The 13,922-nt window shown below is 48.7% G+C and overlaps 1 long non-coding RNA gene across 1 annotated transcript; it reads right to left on the reverse strand.

The window, feature by feature from the left end:
* Positions 1-3,961: 3,961 nt before the first annotated feature.
* On the reverse strand, positions 3,962-5,875 carry LOC109444051 (uncharacterized). Its single transcript, XR_002136774.3, has 3 exons — positions 4,999-5,875; positions 4,582-4,677; positions 3,962-4,405 (listed from the first exon to the last, which is right to left on the reverse strand). It is a non-coding gene; the product is annotated as an uncharacterized LOC109444051 (long non-coding RNA).
* Positions 5,876-13,922: the final 8,047 nt, after the last annotated feature.

A 13,922-nucleotide genomic window follows, 5' to 3' on the forward strand; every position in this document is an offset into this window, starting at 1 on the left:
TGATGAATCTATTTTTGGTATTTTCTTCCAGGCACCCTGCATCAGAGTTATGGCTCCCAGAAAAAGCATCAATATGTCAAATCATAGGGAACTATTTGATTGACTCTGCTTGGGCAATGTGCTCAACAAGAATTCATCACAGGGCCAAGGCCTGGCCAGTCTGGAACATGAGTCTCAACCTGTAGCAGATGCAGGCGATGTTCCACCCACTTACCCTTGGCTACACCAAAGGTTACCTGTAGACAGTTCCTGTACAATCTCATGGGTCTCTGCTTGAGGGAATCCTCCCACCCCTACAGTGAGCTCAGCTAACAGGGAAGGCTAAAAATGCCAGAGTTGACTCAGGAGCAAGCCGTTCCCAACGAGAGCCAGGAGTTGGAGGATAAATACACCTGCTTCCTTTCCTTTCAGTGGGATAATTCTGAGGTGTATTCTGTCCAGTCTTGCAGAAGGGTTCCAGTGGAATTGAGAACCAGTTACCCTCAGTGGTAACCCATTCATTAATACACCACCCTTTATGTGCTTTTCTTCCTTCCCTTCTCTTCCTTCCCTTCTCCCTCACTGTATTTTCTGGGATAACCTCCCAAACAATCCTTGTCTCAAGATTTGCTTCCTGGGGAAGCAAAACTAAGAAAATCCCTGTAAAGGGAGGAGGCCATCTGTCTGAGAGCCCCATCAAGACCACATGGAGGAGGAAAAGATTTGGACTCCAAAACTACATTTGTTTGTGGCAATATCCTTGCTCACATCCCACATTCAACTTTGGCTTTTAAGACACAACTGAGTTTAGTGCTGGGTTCTGTTGGGAGCTGGGCAATTGGTTAACATCCAAGATTGCCCTGAGTTGGCTGTTTCCCTGAAAGCAAGCAAGAATCTGGGAAATGCATGCTCCGAACTCTCAGGAAGAAATGGTGGGATTCTTTCTCAATGGGCAATGAAAAATAAGAGGAGTGTTAGTCAGGAGCTACTTGGCTTTTAGGCAACTAACCACACAGAAAATCCTGAGCCCCAGGAGAGCATCAGAATATGATGAGTGTAATGCTGAGCAGAGAATAACTGCTACCTCTGTGCAGTGTGGGCAACTTAGTACTAAGAGAAAAAACATGTTAGAAAGAACAGGGCCTAGAAAGAACAAACCTGAGGCTCAGCATGAACCTCTGAGCACGTTCAAAAGTCCCTAAGACTTACATGTAGATATGCTCAGCTCCCAAAACCCCAAATGCCTTCATGAGTTTTCTACCATTTTCACCAAGGATAAGGTACAGGAAGAGGCACAATCAGAAGAATTATGCCTAGCAAACCTCTTGCTGACTCTGTCCTTTGATTGGGGGAGACCCATGTGGGGAAATTGTTGAGTAGAATCACACTGAAGTTGAACTCAAGAAATGTGTAGAACATGGAGCTTTAAATCAGGGTTTGAGATCTCCAGGGTCCAGACGCTTGATTTGCTGTCACACTGCCCCCTACATTTTAAAAGAATGTGGGTTAATCACAAGGGAAAAGGTTACTGTGACCCAGACCTTGTGTCTTGGGACCAGGCACCTGGGCAGAGCGGGCAGCATCTGCAGTGGGAGGCAGCTGAAAAAATCCACAGTGTAGGAAGGGCCTTCTAGGAGAAATTCTTATTTTAACTTAGAATCCAGGCTTCCAGTCAGCTTTGCCAGCAGCCATGACCCATCTGCACCTCAGTTTCTTCTGAGAAACAAGGATGAATTCAGCCTTCAGACATGTTGTATTTGGCAGTGTTTTAAAATGTTTACTTAATTGCCAGTATTTCCGTTGTGTGAACTTTTACATAAAAATTCAGAATGTGGGGGCCAGAGTTACCAGGCTAGGGTGTTCAGAGAGGCCTTGGGGAGAACCCCCAGCTCCTCCTAGTGCTGAGGTAGGGAGATGGGAGGTAAGAAAAGTCAGCTAATATCTAAGTTGCCGGTACTGCCAAATTTTCTTGAAAAAAAGAAAAACCAGGAATCTGGTCTGCCCAGCAACCATTGGAGATGTACCGGCTGCTGTTTTAGGTGGGGCTGGCCCTCCAGATCACCATAGTCCTGAGATGGCCTGCTTTCCTCATTTAGGATTCCTGCCTGCTCCTATAGCCTTTAGTTTATGACCCTTAAACTACATGATTCCTTCAGCTCTAACATGCAATAACAACAATCGCTACAACTATCAAATGGATTCAGTGTTCCAGGCCCTGTGACAAGCAATTTACATACATCAGCTTGTTTCAGACTTACAAAGGTAAGATTATGAACCTTACTTTTTAATGAGAAAACTGAGCTTCAGACCTGTAGGTAAGTTTGCCCCCATCCCACTGACCAGTAAGCAACATAGCCGAGACTTGAACCTGGGACCGCCTAAGTCCAAGGCCTGAGTGTAACCATCACACTATCACACAAAAATACACTATCACTGTATTTTTGTCAGCCTAACTTCAGTGCACCTGGAGCCAGCACTGCAGCTGGTGTTTTATAAATACCCCAGATTCGGGAGCCAAGCTGTAGACAAGCAGGTGAGTGTGTGCCCAGACGGCAGACGTGGGGAGGTGATGGGAACATTGCTGTTCATAGCATCTGGTCACCTGAAGCCAATGTGCTTCCTGGTCGGCATCAAGAGAAGAGGAGAAATGCTCTGGGGCTGTGGGGCCGGCGGTGGGGTCGGCAGGTCAGTCCCCTGTGAGGCTGGGACATTTGAGAGGCCTTGGGAAGAACCTCCAGCTACTCCTAGTGCTGAGCCAGGAAGGTGGGAGGTGAGAGTAGTTATAGCTGAAATCAGCTGCTGGTGGTGCCAAGAACTTTCCTGGCTGTGGGTGGTTGGGGTGGGGGGCGTGGTGAGTCGAAATCAGGTGGCTCTCTGAACTAGAGGTAGTGTGAGCCTCTGAGCCACGGGGTTGAGGTGTGCCCCCCCCAGTTTTCCTCATTCTTGCCCATCTCCTCTCCTTGCTGGAGGGTCTGTGGTGAGGCAGCCCAGCTACCTCACAGAGAAAAATAGGATTGGAGCCCTTCTTTGGTTCAGAAACACAGCGATTTACCTAAGGCCGCGGGGCCACCATCCTGAGCAGTGCATGGAGGTGAGAAGGAAAAGGACGAAAGGGCTTGTCCAGAGTGCTCAGATGCGACTTCCCTGGCCGTGTGGATAGCAGGGAGGATGAGGCGCCGTCAGGGGACGAGGGCACTGCCCGGTTCCGCGGCCCAGTCAAGTGGGTGGCCCAGAACCCAGAACCCTGCGCCTGGGCTGGGATCCCGAATCCAAGGGCCGGAGCGCCCCCTGCGGGGACTGAGAGCGCCTCGGGCAGGTGGCGGTGCCGGGCGAGGAGGCGGGCGGAGGGAGCTCCAGCCCCGCCCGGGAGCCTGGTGTGCCCGCATCCCACCTGCGCGAAGACACCCCGCCCTGGGAGGAGAGGCGGGACTCCGAGGCAGGTCGGATTCCCAGCCAGCTCTCTCCTCACAGGAGGCGGCCCATTATCCGGCGTCGTTAAAGAGCAATTAGATGGAAATTAAGCCGAGAACAAGTATTGATTATCTCATTAAGGCCGGGGGAGCCCGCTCTGTCAGTGAGAGTTTACCGCCGCTCACCCCATTATCTGCAAGGTGAAAGCCTGCGGTCATCAAAACCCAGTGAAGTATCGATCTTACCCCCCAAACCAGTCCTGCCCCTTTCCCCCTAGAGTAAGTGGGTTCTAGAGAGGTAACAGCAGGGGTGTAATGAAGTGAAGGAAGAGCTCAGGCCCCCACTCTCTCCGACTTAGCATTCCCTTTGTAGTTCCCTGCATTTTTTTCTCCCAAATCATTATTTTTCCCTGATGCTACTGGAGGGCATGGGGGTGGTGGAGGAGAGATCAGAGACAGTTCATATCCTTCCAGGCAGGGCTGGAGAGGTGGGGCTCCCCTAGTTTTACATCCAAGGAAAAGAAACTAGATTTGAGACTAAAAGGAAAGAATGTACCCCTATTGACACAGAATAGGGCGTCCCTGGGGCTCAGACCCCTGTAGGGAGAGTGAAAGTTTTACTTCTTGATGACTACCATGACCAAAGGAAGAGATACCAGGGACAGCCTCACACTTTCCCCCAAGGTTTAGGAAACTCAGCATTCAGAAGGAGATTCCTCTGGGTCCCAGATGATGTGACTTTTGGAGAAAAATCGTAGTGTGTTGGAGAGAAAAGTTGTTTTCATGCTGGCTTTGATTCTAGCTGACTGTGTGACTTCAGGCAAGTCATTTGCCTCTCCAGGCCATGGAGTCCTCAAAAGAATGGGGTTGGAAGAGCTCAGGTTCCTGAGCCCTCAACAACTATGATCTGTCCGACTAAGTGCTGAGCTCCTGGCTGGCAGGCAGAATGCAGTTGTGTGTCCAGCCCTTGTCTACCTTCCTGGACCTTCTGGCTTCAAAGGGGAGAAGACATCGAACTGATAATACAGAAATAATTAATCAGTTACAATTATGATATGAATGCAGGTGCTATGAGGGTGTAAGAAAGGGGTGGGGGAAGCTAGCATAGGAAACAGATGTTTCAATAAAAACAAAACAAAACAAACAAACAAACAGGGAACAAGCCTGTTGCCCACTCATTCATTCAACTCACAATTACTGAAGTCGCTGCAGAGCCCCTGGTGAGCAACACAATGGTCCCTTCCTCCGGGAGCCCACCATCCAATGGGAGAGACAGACATCAATGATACTATCAAAAATAAAGGTAAAAGCACGCATATGGTACATACGAGTATGCTGAAAAATATGACAGGGAGCAATGAGTGAGAATAAGAGAACTGACATGGGGGAGAGGGGTTTGATGACGTCTTTCCTAGAAAGCAATGGTCAGTCCTTCATGCAAAGATCAGAAGTCCTTCAATCGAGCCCGTGGGGAAAACGGGAGAGTACCCTGCAGGGGGCGCACTTTCCTTCCCCACTCGACTTGCTTTGGAGGACGCCCGGGTCGGAGACCCAGCATCCGGAATAGGATTCCGATCTCCTGTACTCCCGACACCATTATGGGTCTCACCTGAGAGCCTCAGGTGCGCCTGAAGGCCGGAAAATGAGGCGGAGGAAGGCATGGCGGCGGCAGGTGGTACGCCCGGCCCGCACCAGGTTGGCCCATGTGGAGTGAGAGGCTCTGCAGCGATATCTGGGCTCATCTCCCTGCCCCGGAGCCGGGCAACTATTAATCTTGGTTGACGGTTTCTAATGTCCTAATTGCGAGGTGGGGAGAGAGGCCTAGTCCGCCCTAAAGGTAGAAGCAGCTAATGGGCCTCTTCATCACCGCCAGGAGCGGGTCCCTGGCGGGGGGCGAGGGGCGCTGCAGCAGGTGAGAAGCGGAGCCGGCGGCGGCCCTTAATGAAGCTGCCGGGCTGGGGCGGACCGAGAAGGGAGCTCCGGGGAGGGAGGCGGTTCCGGGGGCGAGAAGACGGTTCACTCACCCCTGCGCTGACAGCCCAGCTCTGGGGCTCACCCAGGCGCCCTTCAGCGGAGGAAGCTTCCTGGGGACGCAGTGCTGGGGGAGGGGTGCTGGGTTAGACCTGCAAGGGCATGGATCTTTTCAGAGGTGACCAGAGTTGGGCTGTACACGAGGAGAGGGGGAGTGTCTGAGATAAGCGCACCATGCAATAAGCTCGGGCACAAAGTGGGCGCTCCGATATTTGTTGACCTACTAGGCCTGTGCCCGACGTACGCAGGGGGTAGATTTTGGGAGCAAATGTGACTTCGTGGGCCTCCGGGACCCCAGTAACTCCAGAGCTTCTTGTCTTTTCACAGCCGCTACTCCTTCCCCGTGTGTAATTAGTTTTTCCTTCTGGTGAGGGCTTGTGAGCCCCCAACCCTTCAACTTTCGAGACCGTCCCCTCCTCCAGCATAAGCTAGCAGGACCTGTTACTAACTCAGTCTTCCCAAAGCATCCCTCTCACTCCCACCCCCACCACACACACACCTTCTGGCCCAAACTGCCCGGGGCGGGGGGTGGTGCCGGGTCGGCACCCCCCAGCCGGTCGGCGCCGCGCCTCCGCCCTCCCCTGGGATCCACTGCATCCTGGAGCCCTCGCTTCTCTGTGGGCTTCGCTGTCTCTTGCTCGCTGTCAGCCTCTCTCCCGCCCCCTCCCCCTTTCAGCTGCATCAGAAATATATTGTATTCTCACCTAATCCTGTTCAATTACAGCATAATAAAACACATAATAAAAACCTAATTCATTTTTCTCTCGCGCCCCCCATCTCCCGGCATCTTCTTGCTCGGGATTAAAATTTGTCTTCATGTTTGTGGCACCGCATTCCCGGCGCCTCCGCATCTTTAATGTATGAGCCTGGGAGCTAGGGACCCGCCGCTTCAATCGTCTTAGCGCCGGGTAGGCGCCCGCCAGTCACCTGAGGATGCGGGAGGGAAAGGAGGGAGAAACGTAGACCTGCGTGGGGCCCCAGCGACGGCCACCCTTCCCTTCCACGGGATGGGGGCTCAAAGGCCTTCAGATTTCCAGTGGTTTCGGTCCCATCCAACAAACCCGGTACGGCCTCGAGGGGGCGCAGTGTGGGGCAATTCTCTGGGGATGGAGTTCACTAAGGAGACTGGGCTACCTTGTGCAGCCCAGCCTGAGATGCAGAGCAGAGCCAGGGAGGGAGGGAGCCCACTGTCCTCAGCCTGCATTTTCTCCTTTGCTTCTGATCTTCTGATTTGCACCGGCTAATTCTACTCTAGCTTCCAAGTTACCACCACCATCCCCAGTCCCTAAGGACTTCACCACTCTCTGATCCAGTTATGAGCAACCAAAATCACTGAAAGAAGCTTATAACATCCCAGAAGGAATAATTAAAAATTTAATAAAAGAAAATTTCCTACATAGTACGCAGTGAGTTTACAGGGGGCAGGTCTGAGACCCAAATACAACCCAGAGCTGTTCTCTCATTCCTTCATTTTTCCCTTCATTCATTTATTCAGGGAATCCCAAATTTTCTACATTCATGGAACCCTTATGTTTTCAGTAATTTTATCACAGCACCCTAGGCCAAAAGAAATAGTTAACAGTTCCCTTTAAGTACTTCGGTCCAAACAACGTAAGCATTTATGTCCTAACTCCTTTGCAGCTGTTTAAAAAAACTAATACACATAAACTGGAAGGAAAAAAGAATATTTTTGTCATTTTTACCCTCAATTATTTACTAATGGGATGTGTGAGCCTGTTGGACTCTGCACAACTTTTCAACACTTGGAATCAGCCTGGACATTGCCACCCTTGTTTCCTGTTCCACAATGACTTCTGTGTAGTTCTTGCTTTTTTTGGGTCACAGTTCTTGCTTTTTTGTCATCAAAAACCCAGTTTTGCAAAGACATTAAAAGTAACGTACCACAATCTAATTTTTAAACTGTGAGTTTGAGCTAGTAGTCTGTGCAGCGTCCAACAGAAGTCAAGTATTGCTGGACTCGGTTCTCCTCAAAAACTTAAAATGTCCTATGAGTTCAGTGTGGCACTCTAGGGTGCTTCAGTACACAGTTTGGAAACTGCAGATTTAGGGAGGCTGCCTGTGTTCCTTTCACAACAAGCCTCCTTAGAGGTCTTGGAAAGTTTGGGACAATTGAATAGAGGTCATCTGATTTGACCAAAGGAAAAGAATTTGAATCTTATCCGCAACTCAGGGACCAGATGTACGCAAAGGAGTTTGACAACCTGGAGGGTCAGGTGTTGGAAGCCAGCTTGCAGAAAATCACTAGCAGTAATGAAGAAGTCCAGCAGGATGAACCAGACTCAGCAGAAGGCATGAGTACCATTAAAAGCAATGCTTCCAGGTATATTGTAGGGTGACCTTACATCACCACTACCCAGCGATACTCCCCACCCCCACTGTGCATTGGTGCCTTGGAAAGGAGGTCATGAAAATGAAACTATATCACCAGAGGCCCAAGCAACTGCTGTGGGACCACCTCGATAGGAACTGGATAAGAATAAGGTGAATGTGTCTCCTTTCCAGCATGTCTTAAATAATAGCAGCTCAGTGCCACCCCCAAGAAACTGCACAGGTGGAGGGTACATCAGTACCACACGGTACTGTCAAAGGGAAAAGGCATTGGCATGTGCAGGGAAGCAGACAGACAACAGAGTTGGAGACAGTGGCTCTGATTACATGTGAGACACTCTCTCCCTCACCTCCCTGCATTTGGGACTCCGGGAGAGACACAGAGGAGGGAGGGCTGAGCTTCTTTTGCTGGCCATCTATGTAGGGACATACAAAGGTCTTACAATTAAGTTCATGAACTTATCCTAGAAAAAGTGCTACATACCTCATTGCTGAATGTCACTGTAGTCACCTTTGAAGTACTCCCCTTGGGAAGCTATGTACTGATGCCAGCGCCTAGTCCACCCTTCAAAGCAATTTTGGAACTCTTTTTCTGGAATGGCCATCAGAGCTGGTGTCTTATTACCCTTGATGTCCTGAACGTCATCAAAATGTCTTCCTTTCAATATTTCCTTTATCTTAGGGTAAAGAAAAAAGTCACTGGGGGCCAGATCAAGTGAGTAGGGAGGGTGTTCCAATACAGTTATTTGTTTACTGGCTAAAAACTCCCTCACAGACAGTGCCGTGTGAGCTGGTGCGTTGTCTTGATGCAAGAGCCATGAATTGTTGGCGAAAAGTTCAGGTCGTCTCACTTTTTCATGCAGCCTTTTCAGCACTTCCAAACGGTAAACTTGGTTAACTGTTTGTCCAGTTGGTACAAATTCATAATGAATAGTCCCTCTGATATCAAAAAAAGGTTAGCAACATCATTGCAACAGCTCATGAGCTTAATTGTCAGACCTTGTATTCACGTTGTGAAACAGATCTCTAACTTTTTCATCTTGCACATCTGAAACTCTATGCCCATTAAACAACAACTCATATCTCCACTTTTGTGTCCATAGCACCTATAATAGTGCCTGATCTACAGTAGGTACTTAATATATATTTGCTAAATAAATGAATGTGGAATCCAAAATCCCTACTCATGTGTTGGTCCTAGGTAAGGTCACTAACACAGTGGTTCTCAATTTGTTTTACTCTTCAAGAAATCTAAGTAAAGGTGACATATTTACAACAGAAACAATGGCTGACAGCCTTAGTGATTTACAGCCTGTAGGACATGTCCTCCCAGGGAGGCATTTCAGAATCTTAAGGGTAGTGTAGCTTGAAAAGTCCCCCAGGCAAAGTGAAGCTTGTCCCTAGATACCAGTTCTGACAATTAAGTTAATAAACTTGTTGCAACTATGTTGCTAACCTTTTTTTGATATCGGAGGGATTATTCATTATGGATTTGTACCAACTGGACAAACAGGTAACCAAGTTTACCATTTGGAAGTGCTGAAAAGGCTGTGTGAAAAAGTTAGATGGCCTGAACTTTTCGCCAACAATTCATGGCTCTTGCATCACGACAACGCACCAGCTCACACAGCACTGTCTGTGAGGGAGTTTTTAGCCAGTAAGCAAATAACTGTATTGGAACACCCTCCCTACTCAGCTGATCTGGCCCCCAATGACTTCTTTCTTTACCCTAAGATAAAGGAAATATTGAAAGGAAGACATTTTGATGACATTCAGGACATCAAGGGTAATAAGACACCAGCTCTGATGGCCATTCCAGAAAAAGAGTTCCAAAATTGCTTTGAAGGGTGGACTAGGTGCTGGCATCGGTGCATATTTTCCCAAGGGGAGAACTTTGAAGATGACTGTAGTGATATTCAGCAATGAGGTATGTAGAACTTTTTCTAGGATGAGTTCATGAACTTAACGTCAGACCCCATATACTTAACACCACTGAATTGTACATTTAAACATGGTTAAGATGGTAAATTTTGTTATTTGTTTTTTATCACAATTAGAGAAAAAGTTAAAATATGGTGCCTGCCCTCGGGGGGGGGGGGGTTTCATTTAAACTGGAGAGAATCATTTGTACATCTCTATAAGACCAATAATAAAACATGTTGTAATAAACACCAATCAGGGTGAGTCCCAGCTCACAACAATTGCCCTACTTTGGGCACAGCCCCAACCACAGAGGTGGACCTGAATTAATGATGTTCAATGTCCTTGCAACTTGACCCTGACCTCTGGCCACCTCCTAGGGATAGACAACTGATCTAAGCTGTACCAATTTTTGAAACGTGAATGGAGAGATCGGAGACTGGAGATGGTTGAAACTATATCTTAGTAGCAGTGCCCATAAACTCCAGTTACTGAGCTCCCCCCGCCCCCCAGCTGCCCAGCTTCCTGCCCTTTCCAAGGCCAAGTTGGTTAGCTCCATCTTTGGTTCTTAGAGCTACAGACAAATCCTTCCAATACACCCCCTATGTACTGAAGCTAGCCACAATTATTCTCTGCTGTTTTCCACAAAATAACTTCAATTAAACCAAATCAGAAGTGCTTCTGCTGGGAAATAAAAGTTGTCAATTTCTACAAAACAAGTTTAACAGAGTGTGGTGAGAAAGAATACAGTTGTTTTCATCATTACACACCCATAAATGAATGAATAAATGAATGAACGAATGAATGAAATGAAAGCTGTCAATTGATTGAGGACTTGCTGGTGATAGAGGAGAGGTCTTCAGTCAGAAAATAACATAGATGGTTTATTGGTTAATTTATAGATTAACATAGCAGACTGTTGTTCCATAAGCAAACATTTCACTCTGAAGGAGCTGCCTGTTGTTTGTTACAGGTGGGGGTTATTTTCCTACGGGATATATGGGGGCAAGGAGGGAGGAGTGGCTATAGCCCCAGCTATGCAGGGTTCCTCCCACATTCTCCTGGTCATTATTCAGTTGCAAAATCTAATTGATGGAAGAAGCCTGGGAGGAAGCTGGAGGAGGCTGTGGCCCCAAACTGATGGTGCAATGGTCCCTCTGGCAGCCTGTACTGGGAGTGCCAAAAGGGAAAAAGATGTGTGTGTATAGCAAGAGAGCAGGGAGCAACTCAGGAAGTTCCCTTTTGGGAAATGATCCAACTGGGTCAAGATTCTGCCACAATTTGTAGCAAAAGGTTGCCCCACAGGAGGACCCGAGATGAGGACTGGGAGAGGCGCCTTAATGACTGCTGGGCACAGGCTGTGTTCCTAAAGATGAGAAGGGACTCTGTGTCCCTGGAGAAGGGACTCTGTTCACCCAACAAGCTATTTCTACCCAGAGTCTGGCACAGAGCCACTCTTAGCAGAGTTTAGTAAACGTTTCCTGAACAAGGGATGCAAGGGCGGAGAGAGGGAGAGGGGCGAACCGCGCAAAAGGGCCAATAGCTCCAAAGGCCGCTGAAAAAATCAGGGCTTGAGACCCAGGAGAGGCCTTGCATGAATCCTCCAAAACCTCGCGGATTTCCGGGTAGGAAGTCAAAGGGCGGGCACTGAGGTGCTTACGGGCTTAGAAACTGGAACGGAGGAAGGGGACTTGGCGGATTTAGCGGTCCAGGACCGAGGTCACTCGGGAAGCGTACCTGAGACACGGTTCCAGGCTCAGGTAGCGAAGAATTGTATTTCAGGCCTGCCGGGCTAAAGCTGTTGCCAGGGAATTGGAAGGAGGTGGAGCCGAGCCTAACTTTGACTGACAGGGACCACGCTCCTGACTGGCTACATCCCACAGGGGCGTGGCTTGCCTGTGACAGACAGAATCCCGGTCTGGGGCTGACTTGAGACTGACAAGCTTGACTGGGAGGAAATGGAGTCGGGAGGCTTGGCTCTGACCCGTGGGGCACCGGATCCGCTGGGACTAGACTAGTCTGATTGGCATGAACCCACAGGCCCGGAGCTGAAGCTGGCCCTAACCATTAGGGACTAACCTGTCCCTAAGATGTCGGCCTCAGTCCCAGTGACCCGGGAAAAGAGCAGGATACACATGGCCCTCTTTCTATAGCCAGGGTAAGCCAGCGCTCCAGACCCAAGCCGTTTTTCTCCTTAGACTGTGGGCTGAGAGAGGGGGAGGGTTGTGGTCTTTCTTAATAACGGGCAGGGTGGGAGCTCTGAAGCAGATGAGGCCAGGCGAGGGGAAGACGGCACGGGAGGGAGGCCAAGGACGCAGACGCAGGCTACCAGAAAAGTCTCCTGGAGTCTGGAAGACTAGGAGGAAGAGAGGAGGCCCAAGAATGGGGCAGATTACTTTCCAATGAGAAAAGTGCTACCTCTGCCCAAATGCTGACTTCCATGGAAAAGTCTAAGTATGTGAAGGCAGTTTGGAAAACGTATCTGGCTAGGACTTCCCTCTAGAGAGCCTGTGAAGTTAGCCTAAAGCTATTTTTTTTTTTTTTGCTTTGAGACACTGGTGTGGAAATAGGAAGGAAAGATGGCAGGAAAGCATTCCTTCCTAACTTGTCCACTGATGCCCCAGCCAGTCTTCTCTCTGACATGGTTTAGTGTTATCTGCAAAGCACAGATAATTGTTATAAAAGGTTCTTAATGGCTGTGTTTTACAGAGATCCCTGCACCCACCACCCAGGTGGGTTAATCTTACACAGATTTTCCAGTAAAAGTGCAAGGCCTCTTTTCAAGAGGAATACCAAAGACCAAAGGTGTAACTGCAGAAAGAGGTTTCAAGAGTTGATCCAGGGCTCCAGTGGGCTTGATGGGAGGTGCTGATCCAGATTGGCAGAAGAGGATAGAATTGAAACTGGTTTTCCATGTCATCAAGAATGGGAATCTTTGCTTTTACCCCTTCAGCTATAAACCCCCAAGCTTGGACACTCTTCAGGGGCTTTTGTAGAAAGGTCTGTAAACATTTGTGGGCCTGTCAGTTTTGCTGGCCTGGAATGTCAAAGGGACTAGGAAAATGACTTCAAGTTTGGCTTGCAGCTGGCAGGGGAGGAAGGAGCATGGAATAGTGGCTTCAGTCACACAGAGCTCGGCTTGAATCCTGACTCCACCACCTACTAGTTGTGTAGCTGTGGACAAATTTCTTAATGTCTTCAAGTCTGTGTCTTTGCTAAGAATGAACATAACATGTTTGGTCTCACAGGAGTGGCTGTGACGATCAAAAGAGATAATGGACTAAAGCACTTTGTTTCATTAAACCCGGCACCACACAGTAGGACTCAGTGAACAGTAGCTGGTGTCACTGCCACTGCCTATATAACTTCTACTTCTCAAGAGGAGTGAGCGAGCCCAGGCCAAAGTAGCAGGTTCACTTCAGGCTGCTATGGGACTATTCAGCCCTAAAGATGTCTCCCTACCACCTAGTGTGAGAGCTTTGGGCTAAACAAAGAGAGATGAGAGGTATTTTCTGCAGGGAGTAGGGAATGGATTTTATTATAGAGTCATTCATATTTACTCTTAGGGTACGAGAGGCAACTATAAACTGTTTAGTAGTAGCTCTCATTAGCTGTACATAGGCATGAACTTTTGGCCTAATTTTTCCCAGAACAAAAAAGGGGGCATTTACATATAAGCAAGGAGGGAGTAGAGGACACTGGGATGGGGGAAAAGGGTGTTAAGTGGCAAATGGTCCCTGCCAGACTTGTTCTTGTGTTGTATCAGTGGGGGCATGGAGGGTGTGGAGGGTGTTTCAGTGCCCTAACAACTTCTCTCTGATGAATGAGTAATCCTTAGCTCTTTAGCCTTCCTCTATACAGAGGCCTCCCTGGGGAACCACAGGCCATCACCCCATGCCAAATACCTAAAGGAACCAAAAAGCCCAGAGCCTGAGTAGGTATATAGGTATGTGATCAGCTCCCGCCCTAGTGAAGGAAATGAAGCCAGGACTCCATCAGCTGAGGGAATAGAAAGTGGAGGCATCTACCTACATCCCCTCTATTTTAGTACTCAGGGTGCTGATGGAAGACTGATTTTCTAATCTCAGAGCGCCCTCTGCCGGGAGATGAGGCTCCCTACAGAAGGGGAGGGGAGAGACTAAGACCTGGACTTGGTGGGGAAAGAAGGGAAGGCCATAGGCATTAGGCTCTTCCTGGGCACTCAGGACATGGAATCAAGTGCAGATCAAAAAG

This window comes from Rhinolophus sinicus, chromosome 15 (assembly GCF_057876585.1).
Source record: "Rhinolophus sinicus isolate RSI-liver-muscle chromosome 15, RSI-T2T, whole genome shotgun sequence".
Taxonomy (NCBI): Eukaryota; Metazoa; Chordata; class Mammalia; order Chiroptera; family Rhinolophidae; genus Rhinolophus; species Rhinolophus sinicus.